We start from the raw sequence: 23,248 nt of genomic DNA, 5'->3' as shown, positions 1-23,248 counted from the left end.
AGCATGGCTGCCCCCAAATCTGCTGTGCTGTATCAGCACAGAGATGTGGCCCTGAATCCCAAAATGTGTGCAGCATACTTGGACTACGGGATGTCATATCCTTGAAAAGTTTAAATCCAAGCAGAGCTTTTCTTGCAGAGCTTTTCTTGCAGATCTTCCTCATGTAAATAGTCTATAAATGCTGTGATGCCTTAGGTTTTAACTTTCATATTTTTCAAATCCTGCCCTGCCTGGTGTGTCACTCTGGAGTTTCTTGGAGCCTGTTCACTTCTGCTCTCTCGTGCTGGGCAGACAGAACAAAGCCTCTCCAGGCCTGCTCTCCAAGGACACCCAGACTGTCCCAGGCCCAAAAAGTATAAACCAAAAGTCTTTGAGAGGGGGACAAGCTGAGGGGAATTACATCATTAACTGAAGCTGGAGAATTAACCCTGATATGCAAATGAACCAAACCTATAAAAGAGTGAAGAACTCGTGACCTGTTGTCCGTCTTGGGGTCCATCTTGGCAGTGGCCTCTGGCTCCCCAGGGGTACCTTTGAAGGCCTTTCAAATAAATACCTCCCTTTATCCCCTTACTCCTGTCTAGTCTCTGTTTCCAGGAGGCCTCTCAAGACATCAGTTGGACTTATCAATTTGATTATTCACATAAGTCCAGGTTAATATTTGCCCCATAATTCCATGTCTGAGCAATTCACAGCAGGGCTCTGAGACTTGGGAAGGGCGGTTCTGCCCTGCTGTGTTTGGAGGTTGGAGTGACTGCGGCTGAGACAGCAGCAGATGTTTCTGTGTGGATCCCCACACAGTTTGGGAGCATCGTGTGGCCACTTCATCTGTCTCTGTCCTGTGTGACATTAAAGCAGTGATTCCTCCCCTCTCCACGAGGCCAGGATGTGCCTGCAGCCAGCAGAGCAGGACGAGCAGCATCTGGCATGCAGGGCGTGGGATGTTTCAAGAAGAGCAGCACAGGACACTTTAAAGCAAACAAAAGGTTGAAACAATCAGGCTCCAGGCAGCTCGAAGAAGAAGGTCTGAGGCTGAGGCTGTGGAATCCCAGCCAGGACATGCTTCAAGCCTGGGCTGGTGACGTTTCCCAGCAGCAATGTAAAACAAGAACTCTCACACTTCAGTCCCCCCAGCTCTGGGGTGTTGCGCTGGGCTAAGTGTGACTTGACTTTGATGTTCTCCAGACAGGCCCCATATTTGTCCATGTTTACATTTTTTGACAGGAAAGGAACAGCTCTGCTCAATATCCCCTGGGCTTCCTCGCAGCAGCCTCAAACGCCACAGGGCAAATAAGAAACCCTGCAGGTCCTGCAGCAACCGAGCTCCCACGGGGCAGGGGGCTGTGGGGAGGGAGCAGGAATCACTGAGGGGATTTGGGACCTATGGCCTCTCCTGCATGTTTAAGAAGCTCTCATTCCCTCCAAACAGGGAGAGGAAAGTGATGGAAAGGCTGTGGTAGGCCAGCCAGGGAGCTGTCTCCTCCTCCTCCTCCTCCTCTTCTTCCTCCTCCTCCTCCTCCTCCTCCTCCTCACCACCTCAGAATGCCTCGGGAATGCTCCTCCCAGGAGCTGGACATTGAGGAGTTATTCCAACACACCCGTGGCAGGGACGTGCTGGATTTGTGTGTGCAGTCAGCAGTGTCCTGCCTTTACTACCACGTCTGAATGTGTCACTAAATCCCAGGTTTGTGGAAAATGGGGGTTTATGGAGTTGGTTCTTTCTTTTTGACACTGAACTTAATTCTGATTTGATCCCTTGTATATTAAGAACTGGGATGGAGCGAATTTACTGAACAATCTTGGTCACATTTTGTCCTCAGTTCCACTGGTTTTACTCGTCACTTGTCTTACTATAGGCTCTGATTTAATCTGTTGTGTTATGGGCAGAGGGCCTGGAGAGTTGGAAGAAATAAAGGAGAGTTATCAGTGGATGAGGAAACTCAGGCACAAAGAATACAAAATTATTTTTCTGTGTGTTGGAGGTTATCAGGGCATTTATTGCAGGACTGCCTTTCTGCATCCCTCTGAACTTTGATCATATTTAATATATTCTGTTTTATTGATCTGTTTTGCCTTTTGATTTAACAAGGAAAAGCAATGAAGAAAGCACAAGTAAACCTGAAATGGGTAAAATCTGTACACTGAAGATGTAGCATGCCATCCTCTGAAGGAACTTTCATCTAAATCCTGGGAAGCTGGGTTACCACTGCAGGGAACAACAGAGAAATACTTTATCTGAAAGTCAAGGCAAGGCATGGGATAGATACACATGAAAATGAGTGGCTACTTTTAGGGCAAAGCTTTTTTCTTGGAAAAGCAGCAGATTTGGTTCAGGGAATTCCAGCACTACTCTTCTCTTGGTCTTTTTGAGAACTCCCTCTTTTCTTGATTTCTCTCTTTTTTTTTCCCCTCTCTGAATGTTGAGAAACAGAACATTGAGTCACACTTTCGACCAGAATCCAACAAGCTGAAACTTTATTTACATTCAGGATCAATGAGAGTAAGTGCAGCAAGCCAAAACCTTCATTAAATGGCAATTTCAGTGTCCAGTGGGCAGAAACACAAAAAAGCAGCAACTGGAGGAGCTGCTGAAATTACATGACTCTATTTATATTTAATAGCTGTATTAAAAAAAAAAAAATCCAGTCTTACAAGTTATTAGAAATACAAGACAAAACTGAGAAGGGTAGAACCTCGTTGTCTCTAAATAGATATTGTAACAAAAAAACCTGGCTGCTGCTCCTGCAGTAGAATCAGCGATGAGACCTAAGGTCTGTTTAATTTTCTGTGAGGGAGATGAAATGAGAGCAGATTCAGAGCCTTCCTCTTCCCATCCCAAAGTTCCCTTCCATTTGTAAATAATCTGTGGGGAAAAGCCCTAAAGCCCTGGGCCTAAAGGTTAATCCAGGGCTGTGTTTGAGCTGTGCCTGTGGGGAAAGCTCCAGGTGTGACACTCAGAAGGGGAGACAGGCTGGGTGTGAACCCCCTGAATTCAGGAGGGGCTTTTTAACTAAACCAGGAGCAAACCTCAGCAACTGGACCAGACACAGCAGGTTCTGGAGCTCTCACAGGACACCAAGGAAACAAGTGATGTGGTGAGGTCCTAAATGTAAAACATACACAAAGCCAGATCTGCAGCTGGGGGAAATTGGCTGAACTCTCTGAGCACAGTGGAAGACCATTGCTTTATATTTCATGGAGTTCTCTGCGTCTGGCAGGGCAATAGTTTAGGCTCTCTGACACACTTAAGTGTAGATGGGTGGATGGAACAAAGTATGATTTCATTCAGCCAGTTGTAAATATTTATGAACACAGCCATCATTGGTTGGGAATGCGCTGTTACTTGGCATTAATAATCCTGGAAAGGGCAAACATGGCTGAGGCTCGTGAGGCACATCTGGGGCCAGTGAAATCTAAACCCTTCCCCAGATTTTTGATACCTTTCTGAAGCCCTAGACAGGTAAGCAGCTTTGCAGTGATGTAGATGCTCATTTCAGGCTGAGGATTATTCCTGTGTTGATAGGAGTTTACTGAAGAAATAGAGGAAGAGTTTGGGTTTGTCGAGGGCAGAAGTTTGATGTCAGTGATGTGTTTGTTCCCTGCTGGCTCTAAGAATCCATAAGCTTCCTTCAGTCTGGTGCTTGTGGCCCCAGTGAGCCAACGTGCCACCAGTGCAGTGGATTTCGTGATGTGGTTGTAGCTGACTGTGAGTCTGCAAACTCAGGCTCTGACAGATACCATGAGTCATTAGGAAAAAGTAACTTCTAACATAAAAGTTGGGAAAGGATTGTTGGGTTGTTTTTTTTCCTTTTTGAAAAGCTGAAATGGTTTTTTTCCCAGATATGTCCATTCCAAAGAAAGCTTTCTTTCTAGTTCTGCCTTGCCCAGAAGCCACATTCCAGTGCAGCCTTGGGAAGGGATGAAGGATTTGGTTTGGCTGAGGATGCTCCTGGGTGCAGGGAGGTCTGGCTGCTCCTGGCTCTGTCACGGACACCCTTTTTCATGTCACAGTGTGGGTACCAGGCAGAGGATTTTGGAAAGGCATGGAACAGCACTAATGCACAATTCATTGTTTTTCAGGTACAAAAATCTTTCAAACTTAGCCCTGACCTATTGCAGGAAGGATTTTATGCTGTTTGCTACACCAGGAAGAACAAGGTTTACATCACAGAATACTTACTCTTTCTCCTTTATGAAACTACCTCTACAAATATTTCCATCCTTTGCTGCACGACTCCAACACTTTGATATCTTTCTGCAGGAGAAAGCTGCCACAATAACCTGAAGCAGATAAAGCCCAAACCAAACATCTTCCCTCACACAGCTCCAGCCTGGCACCTTTGGGGCCTGGTTTGTGGGCACAGAGCCATTTGTCAGGCTCTCCTGACTCTCACCCCTGCAGTTCCAGATGTGTTCAGCTCCTCGCTGTAGTGTCCCCTGGCTTCCAGAATTGATTCTTGCAATGAGAGCCTGGAAAGAATGTCACCCCCTCCACCCCTGCCACCTTTTCCACAGCCATCCTTCAGCTCCCAGCCTGTCCTGCAGCACCTTCCTGAGCAGCAGCTGATTCCTGGAAGTCTGGATGGATTGGATGAAGGGCTTGGCCAGAGCCTGGCCTGTGGAAGTGGGTGGTAAACATTCTCACGGAGGGCTCACTGTCTGTCACAATAATTTGCTAATCTGTTTATAGCTGGGATTCCTGCAAAATGAAATCAGTCCCCCAATCAGCCTCTGCATCCAAATGACTCCAAGAACTAGACTTGATGCCTTTGGTGAGATCACTGTGCCTGCTGCTGCTTGACCCTATGACATTGAGCAATATCCTGCCAGGATTTATCCTACTTTGGAGCTCACAAGGTGTAAGAACAATAAAATCCTACATCCTCTTTCCTTGTTGCAAGAGAACCCTGAACTGAAGGTGGCACAAGATTGTCTGCCAGACACTGGTTTGTAGTAAATGTTGGCCAGGCAGTGTAAGGGGAACAAAGCCATATTTATCAATACATTTGAAATTTGAGTGAGTTGGAGAGTTATGGAAGGGGGATCATTGGGACAGGAAGGGATTGAGAGCAGCCCTGGGAGAAGGACCTGGGGGGGCTGTGGGGGAGAGCTGGACCTGCCCCAGCCCTGAACCCCCTGCCCTGGGCTGAGCCCCAGCGTGGGCAGCAGGGCAGGGGGATTGTGCCCCTCTGCCCCTGTGCTCAGGTGAGACCCCACCTGCAGAGCTGCCCCAGCCCCGGGGCCCAGCACAGGAAGGAGCTGGAGCTGCTGGAGAGAGGCCAGAGGAGGCTCCAGGGGGATCAGAGGGATGGAGCAGCTCTGCTGGGAGGAAAGGCTGGGAGAGCTGGGATTGTTCAGCCTGGAGAGGAGAAGCTTTGGGGTGACCTCACTGTGGCCTTGCAGGGCCTGAAGGGGCCAACAAGAAACATGGAGAGAGAAGATTTACAAAAGCCTGGAGTGCCAGGACAAGCAGGAATAGCTTCAAACCGACAGAGAATAAGTTTGGACTAAATATATGGAAAGGGAGGGTGGGCAGGCCCTGGCACAGGGTGCCCAGAGCAGCTGTGGCTGCCCCTGGATCCCTGGAAGTGTCCAAGGCCAGGCTGGACATTGGGGCTAGTGGAAGGTGTCCCTGCCCATGGCAGGGGGTGGCAGTGGATGATCTGAAAGGTCCCTTCCAACCAGAGCCATTCTGTTATTTTGTGATTCATTACCCACTTAAACAATGGAATGATTTTTGTCAGAAATTCACAAATTCTCCATAGGCAGAGTGCCTGTGGATGTCATTTGTGCCCTCACTTTGGGGATCTTCAACTGCTTTGAAAGGAGCCTGCACTGAACTCGTTCAGAGCCCTCCTGTCCTCTCTGTCCTCACACTGGCCAGGAAAACAAAGAGCTGAGAAGCAAAAACCATCCAAGGGCAGAATTTCCAAGTAAGCTTCAAAACGGGTGGCATGAATAATAAATGATATTGAAATAAGGTCAGATTTTAGCACTGGACAGTCACAGTCTCCAGCAGACCCTCAAAGGCATCATCAGCTGTAGCCAAATCCTGCCCACCACCTCCTTATCACAGCCTTTATCTGTGCCACTGCTGGGACAGCAGCATGAGAGGTTTTAGTTACGTTTTGCTGTGCAACTGCATCTCAAAAATGTGTTGGGGTGTGTGAACAGGGCCCTTTCCAGCAGAGATCACACAGCTGCAAGGCCAAGATCCCTGTTATTCTAGGGCAAGGCTCACCTCTGTGAAGGAGTTGATATTCCAGATCTCAAAAGAACTCACTAACTGTCAATACAAAGAATTTCCATGGCTCTGGAAATTTTTCCACAGCGAAGATTCTTAGAAAATTTCTGCTACTCTGTTATTTATATTCTTCTTAGCTGATAAAAAGGGATGAGTTTTACAATCTGTTCAGAGCTTTATAAAGTATCCATATTTATTAGCAGTCGCCAATTCAGCTGTCACGTTCCTTTTGTGCTTAAAGTGTGTTTGGAAGTGCTCAGTAAGTTGAGGGAAGTCACCCCAGCCAGGCAGGAACATTCATGGGAAGTGGAAAATCCCCGGAAGTCAAGACAGGACTGTGCCCAGTGCAGAGCTGTCCTGCCTGCTCTGGCAGGGACCCACACAGAGCTGAAGGTGCAGCCTGAGCCCCTGGCAAAAGGGGAAAGCACAGCCCAAAAGTCACTCCTGAAAATATTTCACTTGTTAGGAGTCTCTGGTATTTGGCAAGTACCTTTAGCTTTTATTTTCTCTTTTTATTTGAAAGAGCCAGACACTTCTATGGAGCCTTTGGGGATGTCTGTACTGCAGGTCGGTGCTGGGAGAGCAGTTTAACCTTGGCTCAAGAACTCCTCAGTTCTGTGGAGCTCAGCAAGGGCTTCCGACTCTCCTGGGATTCCAAAACACACCTTCAGTGTCACCTGGGATGGGAGGCAAATGTTAGTAAAGAGTCTGTATGGAAACTTGGTTTTCTGTGCCCTCACACCCATTCACATTCAGTCTAAAACCAGTTGGCATCAGCTGCTCTCAGCATTTTAAAATTGCATTTTGTCTGAACATCAAACCACGTTACCTGTCTGTTAAAGGAGATAAAGAGGGGCTGCAGTTGTTTGCAAGAGCTCTGTGTGATCGTGGCAGTTTATGAACACCTTCACAAGCTGTTTGTGACCTTTCCCCTTTATCCCAAATTCAGGCTGAATGAGGAGACAAATGGTTGGGGGACAGAAGGTACCAAGGACCTGCTCCTCTACCTCTCATCTCCACTGCAGGCAGGAGGAATCAGAGGGGTTGGACTGCACAAAGAGTGTAAAATGAACGAGGAAGGATGTTTCTCCAACCAGATTTTGGCAGCAGTCTGGTGACAGCTGCACATCCTGGACAGCCTTGTCCAGGGCATGAGGGTCCAGAGATTGCTGGGAGAGCTGTGGGTCCTCAGGATGACAGAGATGTTGGCCTCCTCCCCTCCTTAACCCTGCCGGTTTGAATGTAGGCCTTTGCTCCTGGAAAACACTGGTTCTGTGGATAATGATGCCAGGATCTGGTGAGAGGGACAGTTAGGTCACAAGATATGATATTTCATGATTATCCAGCATTGGGAAGTCACAGCAAGAGCCCAGTGGTTTCCAATGTGTTGGTGTGCACGGTCTCAGACTCGCATGACCTTGGGGGTGTCACCTCATATCTTTGCCCACCCTGTCTGCAGAGTGGAAATCATTGGTTTTTCCCAACAAGAACTGACTTCAGGATGGGTCTGTGATCAGGAACTTTCATCCCTGGAAAAATAAGTCACCGTCATGTTTATGCAATCCTCAAAACCTCTGGTGCAGTTTGCATTTAGCAAGGACAAGAAACCTTTCCAATTACTCTCAGTCTCCGAGGAGAGCTGGGTGTCCTGCTGTGCCCAGCCTGCTTTCCAAGCCAAGCTGACAGAGGGCATTTGGAGAAAGCTTTGTAGAACAGCCCAGACTGTTGACATTTCTCCAAACAGACCCATTAACCTGGGGAGGAATTTGAGAATCGCACACTCCGAGTCCTGAGGGTCCCCGAGCCACATTTTCAGTGATCGCATTATTCATATTCCTGAGGTAAAAAAATACCCCAGCAACGAATTCTGTCCGGCCTTGTGTTTCCTCCTTCTGTACAGGAGGCTGCACCTCTGCATTTCTGATGGCAAATTTGACCACACTCAGAAAGTTTCTGTCTCCAGGTGGAGTTCAGTCTATTGACACAGTTGGCTTTTTACAGGGCGGTGAAACATTAACCACTTCCTCTCCTCCTCCCAAACTCTTGACCTGTCATTCAGGGGCAAAACTCATTTACACCAATCAAAACCTGAGTAACGACCTGCTTTTTCAGCCAGGCTGTTTTTGATTTACACCCCCTTAAGAGCAGAATTTGCTCCTGAGTGCTCTCCTTCCTCTCAGCCTCTTCCTGCCCAGTTAAAACATTGGAGTTATTGTAGCTCCCACATTAAATCCCAGCAACCTGGAGGTCAGGCAGTCCTAGACCATTGTGGTAAATATATCAACTCACCCTGAAATAGATCTGCCTTTCATCAGATTCTTCTTTAATGAGGTAAGAGGTTTAATTTCATGGTTAAAAAAATAAAATGAAATAAAAGACGTGATACATGAGCAACTCCATTAGACTGCGCAAGGAAATGGGAATTGCCAGACCAGGTCTAGACAGCAGCCCAGGCAGCATCTCTGAAATGGTTAATTATGGAACAAATAGCTCACTTTGAGTGCTGCCTTGAGAGAACTCCCTCAGCCCAGAGTCTGGAGAGAAAATTCCCATTGTAGTAACTGCATCCCCTTCATTCTCACCTTGGCAAAGTGCACTTAAACAAAACCAAGGTGAAAAGGACTGGAAGCCGAAAGGGAAGGTTTTGTTGGTTTTTTTCTGGGTTGGTTTTTTTTGTTTGTGTTTTCTTTTATATTTTTATACATTGTACAGAAAGTATTAATTCCCTGGATTGCTTTCAGAAGAGAAATCCTAAAAGACTCCTGTTGTTCCTCTCAACATTGCTCTTACACCAATTGCATCCTTTGCAGCCAGCTTCTGGACAGGACATGAGTTAAGCTGGAAAACCCAGAACATTCTGTATGTTCCCTGCTCTCACTACTGGGCTGTTTGCTTTTGTCTGTCAGCCGATGTAAAGAATGTAAAATAATTTTTTCCCCTTTGCCTGCAGGTTATTTTATTCATCTGTACCACAGCGCTGGAACAGGCACAGGTGCCAAGAGTCACTTCCAAGATTATATTTTAACAACTTCCTCAAGTGTCTGTTAGCCTGGAGATGCAAATTGCTTCACTGAGGCACTGCTTGTTACTCTCTCTGTACTTATTAAATCTCATTTCTGGATCTGAGACCCCCTGAATCCAAATCTCTGCTGTCTGAGCCAGCTGCTGAAAGGAGTAAATTCTATTATGCTGTCCTTCCCAAACTGTAATGTCTTTAAACATACCCAGCTCACAGCTGAGAGCCCTAGGGAATAAAAAGGGAATGTTTTCTATTTTTCCCAATTCCTTGTCTGGCTGCCTCCTGAGGAGCTTCTTACCTTGATGTTTTCCAGTGTTGTAGGACTGTGACACCTCCACTAAACAGGACATGGCCTTGCTTATACCTGCTCCCACTCTTGACTCATTCAAAACCTTTATTCATCCTCCTAAACGGGAGTGTTGAAGTGAGTAATGTTGCCCTCACACTGCTGCCTCTGTGCTGGAGGCAGAGTGGGTGCAGCAAGGGTGAATCTGCCCTGGCAGCCCTTCCCGGAGTGCCTGAGGTCAGGGAGCAGGGATGGGAGGGGGCACAGGCAGGGAAGATCCCTTCTGGCTGCCGGGATCCTTTCTGTGCTGCCTCACCTGAGGGAAGAGCAGGGATTGAACAGCTCCTGTGGTCACTCGCTGGAGCTGGGCATCCTCTGATCGAGGACAATTTATTCCATTGTGGCTGCTCCCAAGGATCTGAGATGCTCCAGCTCACTTCCTTGGAATGTCCAAATTTCGGAGGTGGGCTCCTAGAGAGGAGGACAGTGCCTTTCCTTGGGAAGGGAAGCCCCCAGCTCCATCTGGCAGTTCTCTGAACACACAAAATCGTTGCCAGATGTTTTCCTCCTGGCTTGCCTTGGGATGGGCAGGCAGGGGAACACCTGGGGATAACTGGGACCAGGGGTTTGTCTGCAGGTAGCTGGGCCAGGAGCCCTTCTGCAGGGTCCACACAATCTCCAACATCCGAGCCAGCCCAGTTGGGATCGGGATGAATTTTTCACACCTGTTTCTCCGAATTCAATCATCATAAAAAATTCCATGCGAGCTCAAAGAAGGCAACATTCCAGTAACATTTTGCTTTTACTGACTGAAGTTTCCCGTAAGATGGGCCTCTGGCTATAGTGTGGAAAATGTGTCCTCACTCGCTTCCCCCTCGGCCCTGGGCGGACCTATAGAGAGTCTGCTTGGGTTTTGTCCCTGCCAGGGCTGCCCTGGGGGCTCAGGGATGGTTGGTCCCTGAAGTCAGAGCCACCAGTGTCCCCAGCAGCAGTGGGAGTGGGGACTCTGTTCCAGGGGATGTTTCAAAACCCTGGGTCAGTGCATTACACAGCAAATTGGGAACAGACGCTGCTCGTGTAGACAGAAGAAAAAAAATAAAATAAAATAAAAACAGAAGTCATAATACTATCAGAGAAATATGTGTGAAGTCCCCAAGTGCTCCTGAAGCTTGGCCAAAAGCCAGTTTGAAATCCCAGACTCCTGATGTGTTGAATTCCAAGTTTCCCACCCCACTACTCCTTTTTTTTTGTAGCTTATTTTTATTTAGCAACACATAGTGAGATACAAACTTTGCTGTTACCATGTTGAGGTTGTGGAAAACTACAGTAGGAGGCCATGGGCTGAATTTGGCTATAATTGACTGGAATTCATGACATGGGAGTATCTTTTGTTGGCTTTACAGAATGGAATCACTTCCTGGCTGTAATGAGCTATCTTGGACACGATCATTTTGGGATAGTAAAGCCCTGGCTGTGACACGAGAGCTTCCAAAGCTCCTTGCACAATGGGCTCTGTAAAAAGCTTTTAGGGGAGAAATGAAATATTTGGAATTTGATACCTGTGGAGGTTCTGACTTCTCTCTGATCTCCAGACATCAGTTTCAGCCTTGTGGGAGGCACTGCCTTTGCCAGAATAAAGGCAGTTTAAAACAACAACAGTACTAAAACCCCTCGTAGGCAGATGTTTGTCCTAAAAAATATTTTAGATGAAAAACTTAACTGCACTCTAACAAATCAGGGCTGTTCTGGAGAGGGAAAATTAAATTAGAGATCTTATTTACAGCAGGAGGAACATTTTTTTGGTTAGATCCACATTTTAGTTGTGTGCTTCCTTATAATAGACAGAGGTTACCATTTGTTTAGGACAATAAAAAAATGTTTATTTTACCCCTTTACAACAACAAGACTTTTCTGCTCTGTCTTGGTCATTTTGGAAAAAGATGTTATTAAATTATTGATACTGATCTGCAATATCAGCAGGGAAATGAAAAAGTCTGTTCTTTTGTAACAGAACTCGTGCATTCAGTCAACTTCAATGCTGTAAATGAAGTTTAGGAGGAGTGTTTGTACAGTGCTATCATACCACTGGCACTCCAAAAATATGGGGATAAAAGGACTGTATTCAGAATAAAAGCAGCTTACACGATGTCTATTGTTGCACTGTCATAAAATCAACCTTGTTTAAATGTGCAATGATTTGGATTATTCTCCCATGGAGGTTTGCTTTATTTGCTGGCTCTGAAACAAAGATAAACTTAAATCTGGGCTGAGAAAGGTGGTGATGAGCAAGACAGAATGTTCAAACTAAATTTGCTCTTGTGCTGTTGATGTTGAGAGAGCCCCAAACTTGGGAGGAGGTCACAGGGTGATGCTGGGGTTTGGAGAATTCAGGGAAGGCAGCTGATAGAAGGAGAAGTCAGTCGAGCCTTATCCTGGTTTAGCCTGGTGTATATTTGTCTTTTTCTGTGCTATTTGAGGGACTCTGCTCTCAGTCTAAGCTGGATGTGAAGAACAAAAGGATTGGTCTGGGCTCAGTTACAAACTCACATTTTTTTGCTCAATTCATGACAAATTCATGACAAATTCTCTGTCTCATTATTCCTTTTTTTTTCCCGGCAAAATTCTTGCTAGGCCTGGATTTCCAAAGGCCCAGGAGCGACGTCAGCAGTGAGCTCACACATCTGAAGAAGTCTGGGGTTACAGCTGTGTTTAATAAAATCTGAGTTAGCTACAGAGAATGTAAGTAAGTTAAATCCCATCTGCTTTGAGGTTTCCCTTTGGTCCCAGAAGAAGCCAAATGCAGGATATGAGCAGAGGTGTCCGGGCTCCTTCCGGAAATGCTGGGGAAAAAGGCAAGGAAAAAAGGGCTCCCTCTGCTCCTTTGGTCTGGTTTGGTGACGTGACCTCAGCAGTGAGCAGTGAGGGGAGAGCAGAGCGAGCTCGAGTCCCCCTCACCACCAGGGAAATGGGGTCAGAGCTCTGGGAAGAGACAGCAGCTCCTCTGCCTTTGCTGATCCCATAGAAATCCCAGATAAACTGGGCAGCACCAGGATCTGGGCTGGAAGGACTGTGCTCCCCTCTCTTCACTCCTGGAGAGGAGCAGCTACCTCAGTCCCCAGATTTCTGAGGGCTCCTGTGAGTGAGGGGGGATGATCATGAGCTGGCTCTTGCCAATATTTAACAACTTGGATGCGATATCTCAGATGGGCAGGGGAAAATTTGGATAAAAAACAGAGAAGAGAGAGAAACTACTTAGAACCTTCCATTCAAAATCAAGATTAAGCTGGGAAATCCAGTGGAAATTCCACAAGTCTGCTTTTCCTTGACCATGTTTTTTGTCGTATTATCAAGCAGTCAGGAAATAATCAGGGAAACACAACTGTAAAAACCTCCTTGTTAGTAATTGAGGAAGCCAAAATTATATTTTAATAATATGCATCTATTGTTCCACCCAGCCCCCTCCCCCTGCTCACAGACCTGAGGTTCTGCATCCAGACTTTAGTTCTTCCTTGGAAATGAGCACCTCAGTTCTAGGTCTCACTCAAAACTCTTGTACCTGTGCTGTGCTCACACAGCTCTGCTGGTTCCTCCTCTCTGCTCTTTCTGGGCTCCCTTCACCTTCTGCTGCCTGCAGAGGTTGAGAAACGCAGAGCAAAGCTCAGTTCTCCATCAGCCACATTCCTGACTTTCCCTTGATGCCTTGAGAGGCCTTCTAGAAACAGAGACTAGACAGGAGTAAGGGAATAAAGGCAGGTATTTATCTGAAAGGCCTTCAAAGGTACCCCTGGGCAGCCAGAGGCCACTGCTGAGATGGACCCCAGGGTGGAGCCCAGGTCACGAGTTCTTCACACTTTTATAGGTTTGGTTCACTGGCATAGCAGGGTTAATTCTCCAATTAAAGGTTCCATTTTCCCCTCAGCTTGTTCCCCCTCTCAAAGGCTTTTGGTTTATATTTTTGGGCCTGGGACAGTCTGGGTGTCCTTGGAGAGCAGGCCTGGAGAGGCTTTGTTATGTCTGCCCAGCACAGAGAGCAGAAGTGAACAGGCTCCAAGAAACTCCAGAGTGACACAGCAGGCAGGGCAGGATTTGAAAAACATAAGGGTTAAAACCTAAAGCATCACCCTGATGACTTTATCTGCTGGATAGGGGAGTTAAATATCCCTTTTATTTTTATAATCTCTGACCATGATTTAACACTCTAAAACAGTTTTAGGATACGCTTTGAAGACCAGAGACTTCAGTGTCTAAGGCCAACACAAACAGGTTTTGAGTTATTTTGGGATTCTTCTCAACCACACCTTGAGATTCTCAGGACTGGCACCGAGAGCTTCCTTCTGGGGGAGATTTTTCTTTTTATTCAAAGGACAGACAGACAGACAGACAAGTCCCTTCTGCTTTTATTGAATGGAATAAAAACCATGGAATCCCAGATCAGTGTGGGTTGGAAGGGACCAGGCTGGATGGAGCTCTGAGCAACCTGGTCTGGTGGAAGGCAGGCAGCCAGAGTGAAATGAGTTTTAAGGTCCCTTCCAACCCAAACCACTCAGGGATTCTGTGGATTTGCATCACGTTTTCTATCAAATGGATGCTCAGGTGTGCTCACATCTGTCTGTGCTGTATAATTATCCACCCTTTGGCCTTCATTAGCAGCAGGAATCCTCTTCCCTCTGGGGCCTATGCTGATTTTCATCATATGGAACTTGTTTCTTCTGGAATGGATAAGAACTACGGATTTTTGCCTTGCTGTTTTCCATACTCAAGCTTCAGTAGGGAAACTGTGCCTGCAAGACATTTAAGGATATATTTAACATGATTAGCTGCAATTTTGACACCAACAATCTTTAAAACATGATTGCAGTCAAGTGCATGTATTTTGGGATGGATAGGAGCACTTGAGCATTTTTATGAACTCAGGCAGTTAGAGGGTACAAATTGGTGTGGCACAGGAGAAAACCTTTACAGCAGCTGAGTTGTTTTGCCTGTGCCATCTATGGATTAACCACTCAGGAGTGATGCTACTGGGCTGATAAATCTTTACACCACCCCACAGAGTGAGTTTCATTTTCTCCCTCTGTCCTCAGCAGTTTGATGTTCTCTTCCTTGTCATTTCTCATACTTGGTGCATATCTAAAGCCATATTTTGTCTCATAAACTGCTAATAAATCTACTGCAAATATGATCAAAGGCGAAGAAGTCCCTCTGTGCGACCAAGTCTGACACCAGCAGCTTGCATGGAAAATATTTCTGTACTAGCACAGTCGTCATTGTCTATTTATTCTTTTGATTTTGATTTTTCTCGAGGGAGTTTTGCCCAGAGATTATCTTTGTAAATGTTTGTGATAGCACTAGCAACACATTTTTTGCCTGGTGATTATCAGTGTGCTGATGCACACTGATAAAATAAAAGGATTTTTATTTTATGGATCAGGAAAAGAGAGGATCAAGGGCACCAGTTCAGATGGCACTCAGGTTCCCTGGCCCCACTCTCAGGTGTCCCACAGCTTCTTCCCACTGGTGTGATCAGAGAGCTGGAAATACCTTTATTAAACACCAATATTTGCTCCATTACCACTTGTTTGTCATTAAGCTCGTGGCCTTCCCAGGCTGGCAAACACAGCTGATGCCTTAGCTTTTCACTTTTTTATTTTTCAAACCCTGCAGTGCCTGGTGTGTCACTCTGAAGCTTCACGTGGCCCATTCGCTGCTCTTCTCTCACACTGGTCAGACATGACAAACCCCTCCAGGTTTCTACCTCAAGGACACCAGGCCCAAAATGTGTAAAATGTGTAAGCCTCTGAAGGGGGCAAACTTGGGGTAATTACACCATGAACTGAGGTTATAATTGGAGAATTAACCCTGATATGCAAATGAACCAAACCTATAAAAGAGTGAAGAACTCGTGACCTGGGCTCCACCTTGGGGTCCATCTTGGCAGTGGCCTCTGGCTCCCCAGGGGTACCTTTGAAGGCCTTTCAGATAAATACCTCCCTTTATCCCCTTACTCCTGTCTAGTCTCTGTCTTTAGGTGGCCACTTCAGGCATCACAGCCAGGACATTCTCAACTCTTTGGAGAGGCTGAAGGGACTGCACAGCCCCTGTGGATCTGCTCCCCAACAGCTCCTTCCTATTTCTTTATTTAGGGAATGAATGCAGCCCTTGGGAAATGCCCTGGTACAAATAATAAATACAAATACTAGAGGAAATTTCCTTTTCGTTTTTGGAGATCATCTCTGAAAAAATTCCAAAATTGTTGAGTATTTTTTCTTTGGAATATAGTGTTTGGTGTGCTGTTTAATGTATCAGTGAACATCATGGGGCTTTGACTTTGCAGTTTTTACTTCTGCAGCAGCTGTAAACTTGCACCTTCAGTCTCTGCATTTTATTTAGGTCAGACTTCCCCAGAGTTGGGAGTGAGCTTCTTCATTCTCTAATCCCAAACCAGTAGCCACCTTTTAATGTGCATTGCAATTGTCAGGATCAATCCATCCCCAAATTCATGTTGGCTTCAGCATGGTTGAATATGGTCTGACCAGTGCTGATAATATTTTGGAAAGGATTATCAATACATAATAAGAAATTATAATTATATCAATTATATAATTATATAAATGAGTGTTTGCACTGGAAAAGTGGCCAAAAGTCTGCAGTGCTTGGAAGTCCTCATTCTGTTTGAGTCATCACATCAGGGAAGGGGGAATATTAGTGTAGAAATAATGTGAATTATTGTACATAGGTATTTAAGGCAACAATTGAGATGTTTTCTGGGGAAGTAACCTGAAGTGCCTTGTTTAATGGCATTGAGGGGTCGTAAGGAAATGCTCTCAAAAAAACAGTTTGTTTGCAAATAATTGTCAAATAAGAAGCAGCAAATGGTTTTCTGCAAATTCCTGGGAAATCAACAGACAAGTAGCAGATAAGGTGGTAATCCAAGAGCCAGATTTTGAACAGGATTGCTGGAATATTGCTCAATATGAACCCCAATTAATGGAGCTGTATTTGGCTACAGCTGTAAAGGAATGAAGGCAATGCAGGTGGAAAGACAAAAGCATTTTGATCTTGATTCTCTGCCAGTGAAATCTTGTGAAGATGGTCTGGAAAGACAGAAAATGTAGGGAAAGGATACTCAGTGAGAAAGGATCAAAATGTCTCCAGAAATTGACCTAAAATCATCATTAAGGGAGCACGGAAAGGGTCTTTAAATCTCTTTAAGGATCAGCCCTGTGCTACCAGAATGTCTCTTTAAATCTTGAATTTTGATCTTCCATTTGCCATTAAATGAGTTCTTTTCAGCAGGATGATTTCCTTGGGACTCAGCTGGGGCTGTTTTCAGGCTCCTGGCCTGGCTGTCCCCAGGCTCTGTGCTCACATTCCCGAGGCTGCCAGAGCTCCAGGAGCATTTGGGCACCACTCCCAGGGATGCCCAGGGTGGGATTGTTGGGGTGTCTGTGCAGGGCCAGGAGTGGGATTTGGATAATCTTTGTGGGTCCCTTCCCACTCAGGATCTTCTGTGGGTGTATGATTCCATGCTAACACGAATTTTCTCTGGTAAATACACTTCCTTCTGGCCACAAGCACTGAATGCTCCTAAAACTGTTTGAGCCTTGTTGTTCATGTTTCAGGTGTTGTATCCCAGTGGCTCACTGCATTCCCATCTGTGTGTCCCTGAAACTGGCTGCACTCTGTGCAAAAGATTCTCAAGCTCCACCAAGGGTGATGATAATTCACATTCAGGGCAGCTTTCACTCTCAAATGTGCTGCTACAAAGCAGATTATTCCTAGGGCTGGGTGAACCAGCACAGATATTAAATTGGAACTAAATCTAATTACCTGTGGTGTAACAATTTTGTCCCGAGGTAATAATGAGGATTTTTTTTTGCATTTCATTAATATTTCCCCAAACAATTAACTGGTCTCTTTTGGGCTTTTATAAATATCAGTATATTCCTGGATTTATCATTTATGCCTTTCCATAGATCTTTAAATTTCATTCCTAACACTGACTTGCAAGCACATAAAACCACAGCAACAAACTCCAGCATATTCAGCTCAGTGTTCTTTTAATTTCTCCCTGTTCCTTTCACTTAAAAAAAAAAAAAATCAATTTTGATCCACATTTATTTAATGAAAGAGGGCTCCGCAGGGCACAGAATCCAGCACTGGTCCTGCTCGTTAGAGATCAGAACCTGGAGCCAAATTTCTGATTAAAATGCATTTCCCCTGTTCTTTCATGTTATCATTTGTTTCTGACTCAGTCTATGGTTCAATGTTTGCCACAGACTGTGATTAAGGATGGGTGAGCCCAAAAAGATAAAACAAGAACAAGCCTCAACTCTTACCTGGAACTTATCTCCCATGGCACTTTTTTTAAAGTCAGGTAAGTGGGTGGTGAATTATTGGAGAAAAAATTAGTTCAACTTTTGATTCAGCAGCTGTTGGTGGAAAAAATGGCATTAGCAAATGTTCCCAAAATAAATCCCACAAGTTGCCTCTCACAGTTCAACTTTCTCTTGTGCAGACTCATGTGTATGGACAGGGAAATAAAGTGTTTTTAAAATGTTTGTGAAAGAACAACTGAAATAAGAGGCAGGGAACAGTTCATTGTATGAGGAACTGTCTTTTCCTGAGTTCTGATTTTATTGGAAAAATTGTGTTACACCTCCCATGTAGGTTTTGGTCCTGAGCAGACTCTTCACTGAATTAAAAATCACCCATAAATCACAGAATATTCTGAGCTGGAGAGGATGAGCAAGGATTGAGTCCAGCTCTTAAGTGAAGGGCCCATGTGGGGGTCAAACAGCCCCAGGGTTATTTCACACCCTGAATTAGGGCAGGGCTGACACAGGAGCAGCTAGAGAAGATTCTGGGAATTACACACAAAAATTGGGGACCTCCTCACGACTGTATTCAACAAGCCCACTGCCTTTGAGATTGGTGGAGATGTCCAGAACAAGATCAGCTTCTAAGGAATCAGCACTCAAGGAGGGTCCAATGCTTTTAGCAGGAATTAAGTGGCATTTCTGACCCTCTTTCCAACACATTTCTTCTCTGAAGGCATGACTGTTATGAAACACAGCATGGCACAAAATTAATGCAGAAGTTGGAAATGGGAGGTCACATTTGGAAAAGACTAAAATTTGTGCCGCGTGCTGGGAGAGGTGTGGGAACTTGTGCCTTCTGATCAACAAATCAATAGGATTTCACAGAAGCTTCTTATTGTTTAAAATACCCCTGTGTTCACACAGCTCACAACTTTGACATAATACCTTACTTACACGTTCTACCTACTTACCTTTTGCTACTTATACATATACACATCACTCTACTTATACATTTTCTTACTTACTCATACTTTTTACAACTTCTACATAATATACTACTTATGCACTTTACTTACACATTTTACCTACTTTTACAGACTACTCTACTTACACATTTTACAACATATCCATCAGACAGTACCTATACATTTTGCAGCTGCTGTGCATGAGATCCCACATTGCTTGATTTGTGTCTCTATTCTGCCCATGAGCTCCACACACGCTTTTCTGATAATGTGATTGGTTTTAATCCAGTGCAGCACAGTCCTTTTTATCTATTCCTTGCTGTCTTGGTATTTAGTTTTTCAGCTTCTTCTTTCCCAATTCAGCACAGTTTACCTTTCAGTCCTTGATGAATTCCTCAGGGCTCTAACAGGTGGGGCTCCTGATCCAGGCAAGCAGCATCAAGATGGTGACAGCAACAAAACCCCTCCAGTGATCAGCAGCCAAGTTAGTCCAGGAAATCCAGACAACAGAGGACAAGGAGCAGATATAAACCTGTCCCACCTCTCCCTTCTCTCCTCGAGTCTTCAGACTGGAGCTTAAAAACCCTCTTGGGGCTGATGTGCTGCAGCTGAAGGTGGAAAGGCCAGGTGAAGCCAGTGAGGGTAATTCCAGCCTGATCCCACTCTGAGGGCTCTGGTAAAAATAACTAAAGATGGTTTGGCTGGAGCACACTATCAAGGTTCAAATACTTTACAACAGGAAGGGAGTTTGGGGTGAGCTCAGTGGTACAATCAAACATAAGAGAAGGTACGCAGGGGGTCAGTGTTATACATGAAAGCCACAGCTAGGAAACCTTAAGTAGCTCAGTGAGCAAAAGAGCTCTGTATTTTATGGTCTTCTAAAACAGAATTTCAGGGTCGGGGATACCCCCATCCTTTTCTAAATGTGTAGGATTGGTTGAGTTGTCCTGGTAGTGCTTTGAAGAAGCAAAAAGGAAAAATTCCTGAACCACAGAATCATGGAATATCCTGAGCTGGAGGGACCCACAGGATGATTGAATCCAGCCCCAGCCCTGCACAGAGCCCCCAACAGCCCCACCCTGGGCATCCCTGGCAGCGCTGTCCAAACGCTCCTGGAGCTCTGGCAGCCTCGGGGCCGTGCCCATTCCCTGGGGAGCCTGGGCAGTGCCCAGCACCCTCTCGGGGAAGAACCTTTCCCTGCTCTCAGCCTGACCCTCCCTGGCCCAGCTCCAGCCGTTCCCTCATAAAGTGATGTGCCCGTGGAGCCAGGGAAAAGCCAGCTGGGAGGAGATGTGTTCAGGGAGGAATATGATCCGAAATTCCCAGGCAATCAGTTTTTATTCTCGTGAATATCTTGGCTCCTGAGCAGGATGCTAGGAGCAGAGGTTTGTGTTCTCCTGGCCCTCAGAGATGTTTGGGTCAGTGTTGCTTTCTAAACCATCCAACAGAAGAGCGATCTCATCTTTTATGCTGGAAGACAGACCTGAAAGTTCAAGATTAATCTTCCTCTTTCCTCCTCTGCCACCACCCCCCAACGACAGAACCGAAAGGAAGCAGAAACCCAGAGCGCAGAGGGCTGGGGTACAGGCAGGGGAGAGCCGGGGTTTTAGTGTCAGGGAGGAGGGAAATCGGTGCTAATGAGAATCCTTTAACTGTGATCTTCTCTTTTTTTGCCACAAGCCTCAGGTCCAAGGGTACTCAGAGACAACAAAGAGCCCTGGAAAGGTCCCAGCTGAGCGCTCTGTGTGTCACTGATAGCTCCGGGACTGGAAGCAGAGAAGCCCTGAGCCTCACAGAAGTGCTTGGGTTATCTTTACACGCAGACAGCCATGTAATCACTTTTTATCTGATCTGAGAAGAAAGGGAATCCCTCCTGTGTTGTCCTCTTCGGGCTTTTTTCTCTCCTATTTTAGGGTTTGTTTTTTTTTACAAAGACTCAGGCTACGACTCTGCTCACTTTTCTCTTGAATTTCCCACTCTTCTGCCTGCGGCTCTTCAGAGCAGGAGCGCAAAAGGATGCAAAAGGGATCACAGGCTTGAAAAGATGGGAATATGCCAGATCCTCTGTGCAAATCTGAATTTTGCAGTTGATTCCAGTGCAGTGGGGACTATTTACACCGAGATTAAACCCATTAATTTCTGTAGGAGTCCCTGGAATTTAAACCCTGCTTGTTATTCCCCTGATTTCATGTCAACTTGCTACTATTTCACAACATTAAAATAGTGGGGGTGAGGGGATTAAAACTCCTGATAATGCACTCTGCTGATGCTGTAGGGAAAATATTCTGCTTTCTGAGTCATTTGCCCTGAGCTGACTTTCTTTTTGAATGGTTCAGGGGGTTTCCTTCTTTAGCCATAAATCGCATGCAAATTCTTTTTGTGTATGTGTGTGCCTGTGGATGACAGCGTGTGCGAGAGCGTGAGTGTGTGTGTGCCTTTCAGAAGCCACGCCAGAGAGAGAGAGAGGCTGTTCCTTTAAAGCAAAACTGAAAAAAAAAAATGCCTTCAGGCGTCCTATTACAGTGGAACGAGCCAAGGATCAGGATTTGCAGCTCAGCTATATAAACCCAGCAGAATCTGGCTGATCTGACCAGTTTGCCTTGCTGTCAAAGCTCGCTGCCTTACGCGCACACACGGCACCAGACAACGCAACTCCGCCGAGTTTTGACAGGACGGCAGCGAAGTCAGGAGCCCCGAGCTGGCTTTGAACAGCGTATTTATTTCATGGAGACTGCTCACAGCGGGATCTAAGCTCGGTCAGGGTCTCTAAGGTAAGTCTGCTTCCTCCCCTGAATTAAAGAGTCAGGAGCTCTTCTCGCACACAAGTTTGCAGTGACCCCGTGCTCTGGCATCACCCTCGTGGTTGTGGCTATCAGGTGAACGGGCAGGGATCCTGTTAGGGAATGGGTTTGGATTGGGGCATGCCTGCCCCGAGGTCTGTCTGCACTGTCAGGTGGAATAATGTTAGAAATGTCTCGGTGGCACCCATCTGACGCAATGAATGAATGGAGCAGGAGTTGGTGGGATGCTCGACATCCACACAAGCACAGACAGAGACCGAATTGACAGGAAGGGTAGGAAAGCAGATTTGGGATTTCCTCTTGGCTCCTGGAGTGCTATAACTGTTTCCCCATCCTCACCTCGCGAACCAGACTAAATCCACTCGCAGGTTTTAACCCTCCCAGGCAACACTTTCTGTGCTCCTGCCCGTGACCTGATGAGAGCCGGGCCTTCCCCGCTGCTAATTTGCTGTCCCCACACTTTTTTTGCACCGCAGCCTTTGTCACCTCCCTCCCCGCCCCCACTGGGCTCCGGTTTCTTTTACAAGTCCGGTAACATTAGTCTGCAGCGGGGAGCAAAGCACAAAGGAAGATTCAATTGGTATTTTATTACCAGTGCTGTACTGGGTGGGTTCCGGGAGCGGGAGGGTGAAATTCTCCATCCTCATGGAAAAACAGAGGCACTTGCTCCGTGTCTCAGCTCCTTGCTCCCTGGTGCACTGAGATTTTCTGCATGACTGTGTCTGCACTTACCAGCGAGGCTCAAATTGGCTGAAAACAGAGCAGCTGGCTGGGAGAAGGTGAACACACTTAAATTCATTTAGGAGTTGAACCCGCTCACTCAAGACTTTGTGTTACATCACCTTTGTAGAGTTTTCCCTGCCTGATTTTCTGTCTGGCTACCAGGACAGAGAGTTTTTGGCAGTGCATTTAAACTTCTGAAAAGTCTGTCTCATACTGTGGAAAGGAATGACACGCTCAGGTTGAAATGATGGTGATGTGTTGTGTTGCACACTGGAGACATAAAATTTAAAAGCACAATAAAAATATGTATAAAGTTTTTCTTCATGGAGAAAATAGAGAACAAGGAGATGGATGTGATTCTATGGTCTGGGTAAAAGCCTTGCTGTCCAGCTGTTGGGTTTGGTTTTCTCTCCTGGTTTAATTTTTTAAGATCATATTAAATATTGGGAATTCATTTTACACACTTCCTGATTAATGTTACACGTGGGGGCTGTTTTATTGTGCTGGGTTTGTGCAGTTGCCTTTTAAAGCTGTGAAATCGTGGAATGGTTTGGGTTGGATGGGACCTCAGAGATCATCCAGCTCCAACCATGGGCAGGGACACCTTCCACTAGACCAGGCTGCACGGTTCAGGGGTGCCGTAGTCCAAAAATGAGGTGGACAATGGGGATTAGGGACTGTCCTTTGAACCCTAGGAAAACGTGCAGAAATGTGATGTCTTTTGGGTTGTTTCTTACTGTTACGGGGAAGGCAGGGGCAAATTGAATCTGAAGAAGTTTGACCAAACGAAAATGTTTAGCCAAGAGAAGATAACTCGTCTGTCTGCAGCTCAGCTTCCCTGGCAGGGAATTTGGGAAGCAGCTGGAAGAGCTGTCAGGGTGTTCCTGGTGCA

The 23,248-nt window shown here is 45.9% G+C and overlaps 1 protein-coding gene and 2 long non-coding RNA genes across 7 annotated transcripts in view; 2 read left to right on the top strand and 1 right to left on the bottom strand.

Moving 5' to 3' along the window:
• Window positions 1-1,597: 1,597 nt before the first annotated feature.
• Window positions 1,598-4,854, top strand: LOC138119839 (uncharacterized). The gene is made up of 3 exons (XR_011155639.1): window positions 1,598-1,684; window positions 4,081-4,158; window positions 4,262-4,854. It is a non-coding gene; the product is annotated as an uncharacterized lncRNA (long non-coding RNA).
• A 10,769-nt stretch (window positions 4,855-15,623) lies between these two features.
• LOC138119841 (uncharacterized) lies at window positions 15,624-19,403 on the bottom strand. 2 transcript variants are annotated; one of them, XR_011155641.1, is made up of 3 exons: window positions 19,009-19,403; window positions 17,886-17,978; window positions 15,624-16,640 (listed from the first exon to the last, which is right to left on the bottom strand). It is a non-coding gene; the product is annotated as an uncharacterized lncRNA (long non-coding RNA). The 2 variants fall into 2 exon arrangements; XR_011155640.1 differs by having other exon boundaries at window positions 19,206-19,403.
• Window positions 19,404-21,439: 2,036 nt separating this feature from the next.
• The window catches only part of TNC (tenascin C), a 72,035-nt gene continuing 70,226 nt past the window's right edge, over window positions 21,440-23,248 (top strand). For all 4 annotated transcript variants that reach the window (XM_069031684.1, XM_069031683.1, XM_069031682.1 and 1 more), the window contains exon 1: window positions 21,440-21,603. The gene's annotated coding sequence lies outside the window, so the exon portion shown is untranslated. The remainder of the gene's footprint in view (window positions 21,604-23,248) is intronic.

This window comes from Aphelocoma coerulescens, chromosome 17, assembly GCF_041296385.1.
Source record: "Aphelocoma coerulescens isolate FSJ_1873_10779 chromosome 17, UR_Acoe_1.0, whole genome shotgun sequence".
Lineage (NCBI taxonomy): Eukaryota > Metazoa > Chordata > Aves > Passeriformes > Corvidae > Aphelocoma > Aphelocoma coerulescens.
The sequence above is the reverse complement of the archived record's forward strand: the minus strand, read 5'-3'. Positions and strand labels throughout refer to the sequence as shown.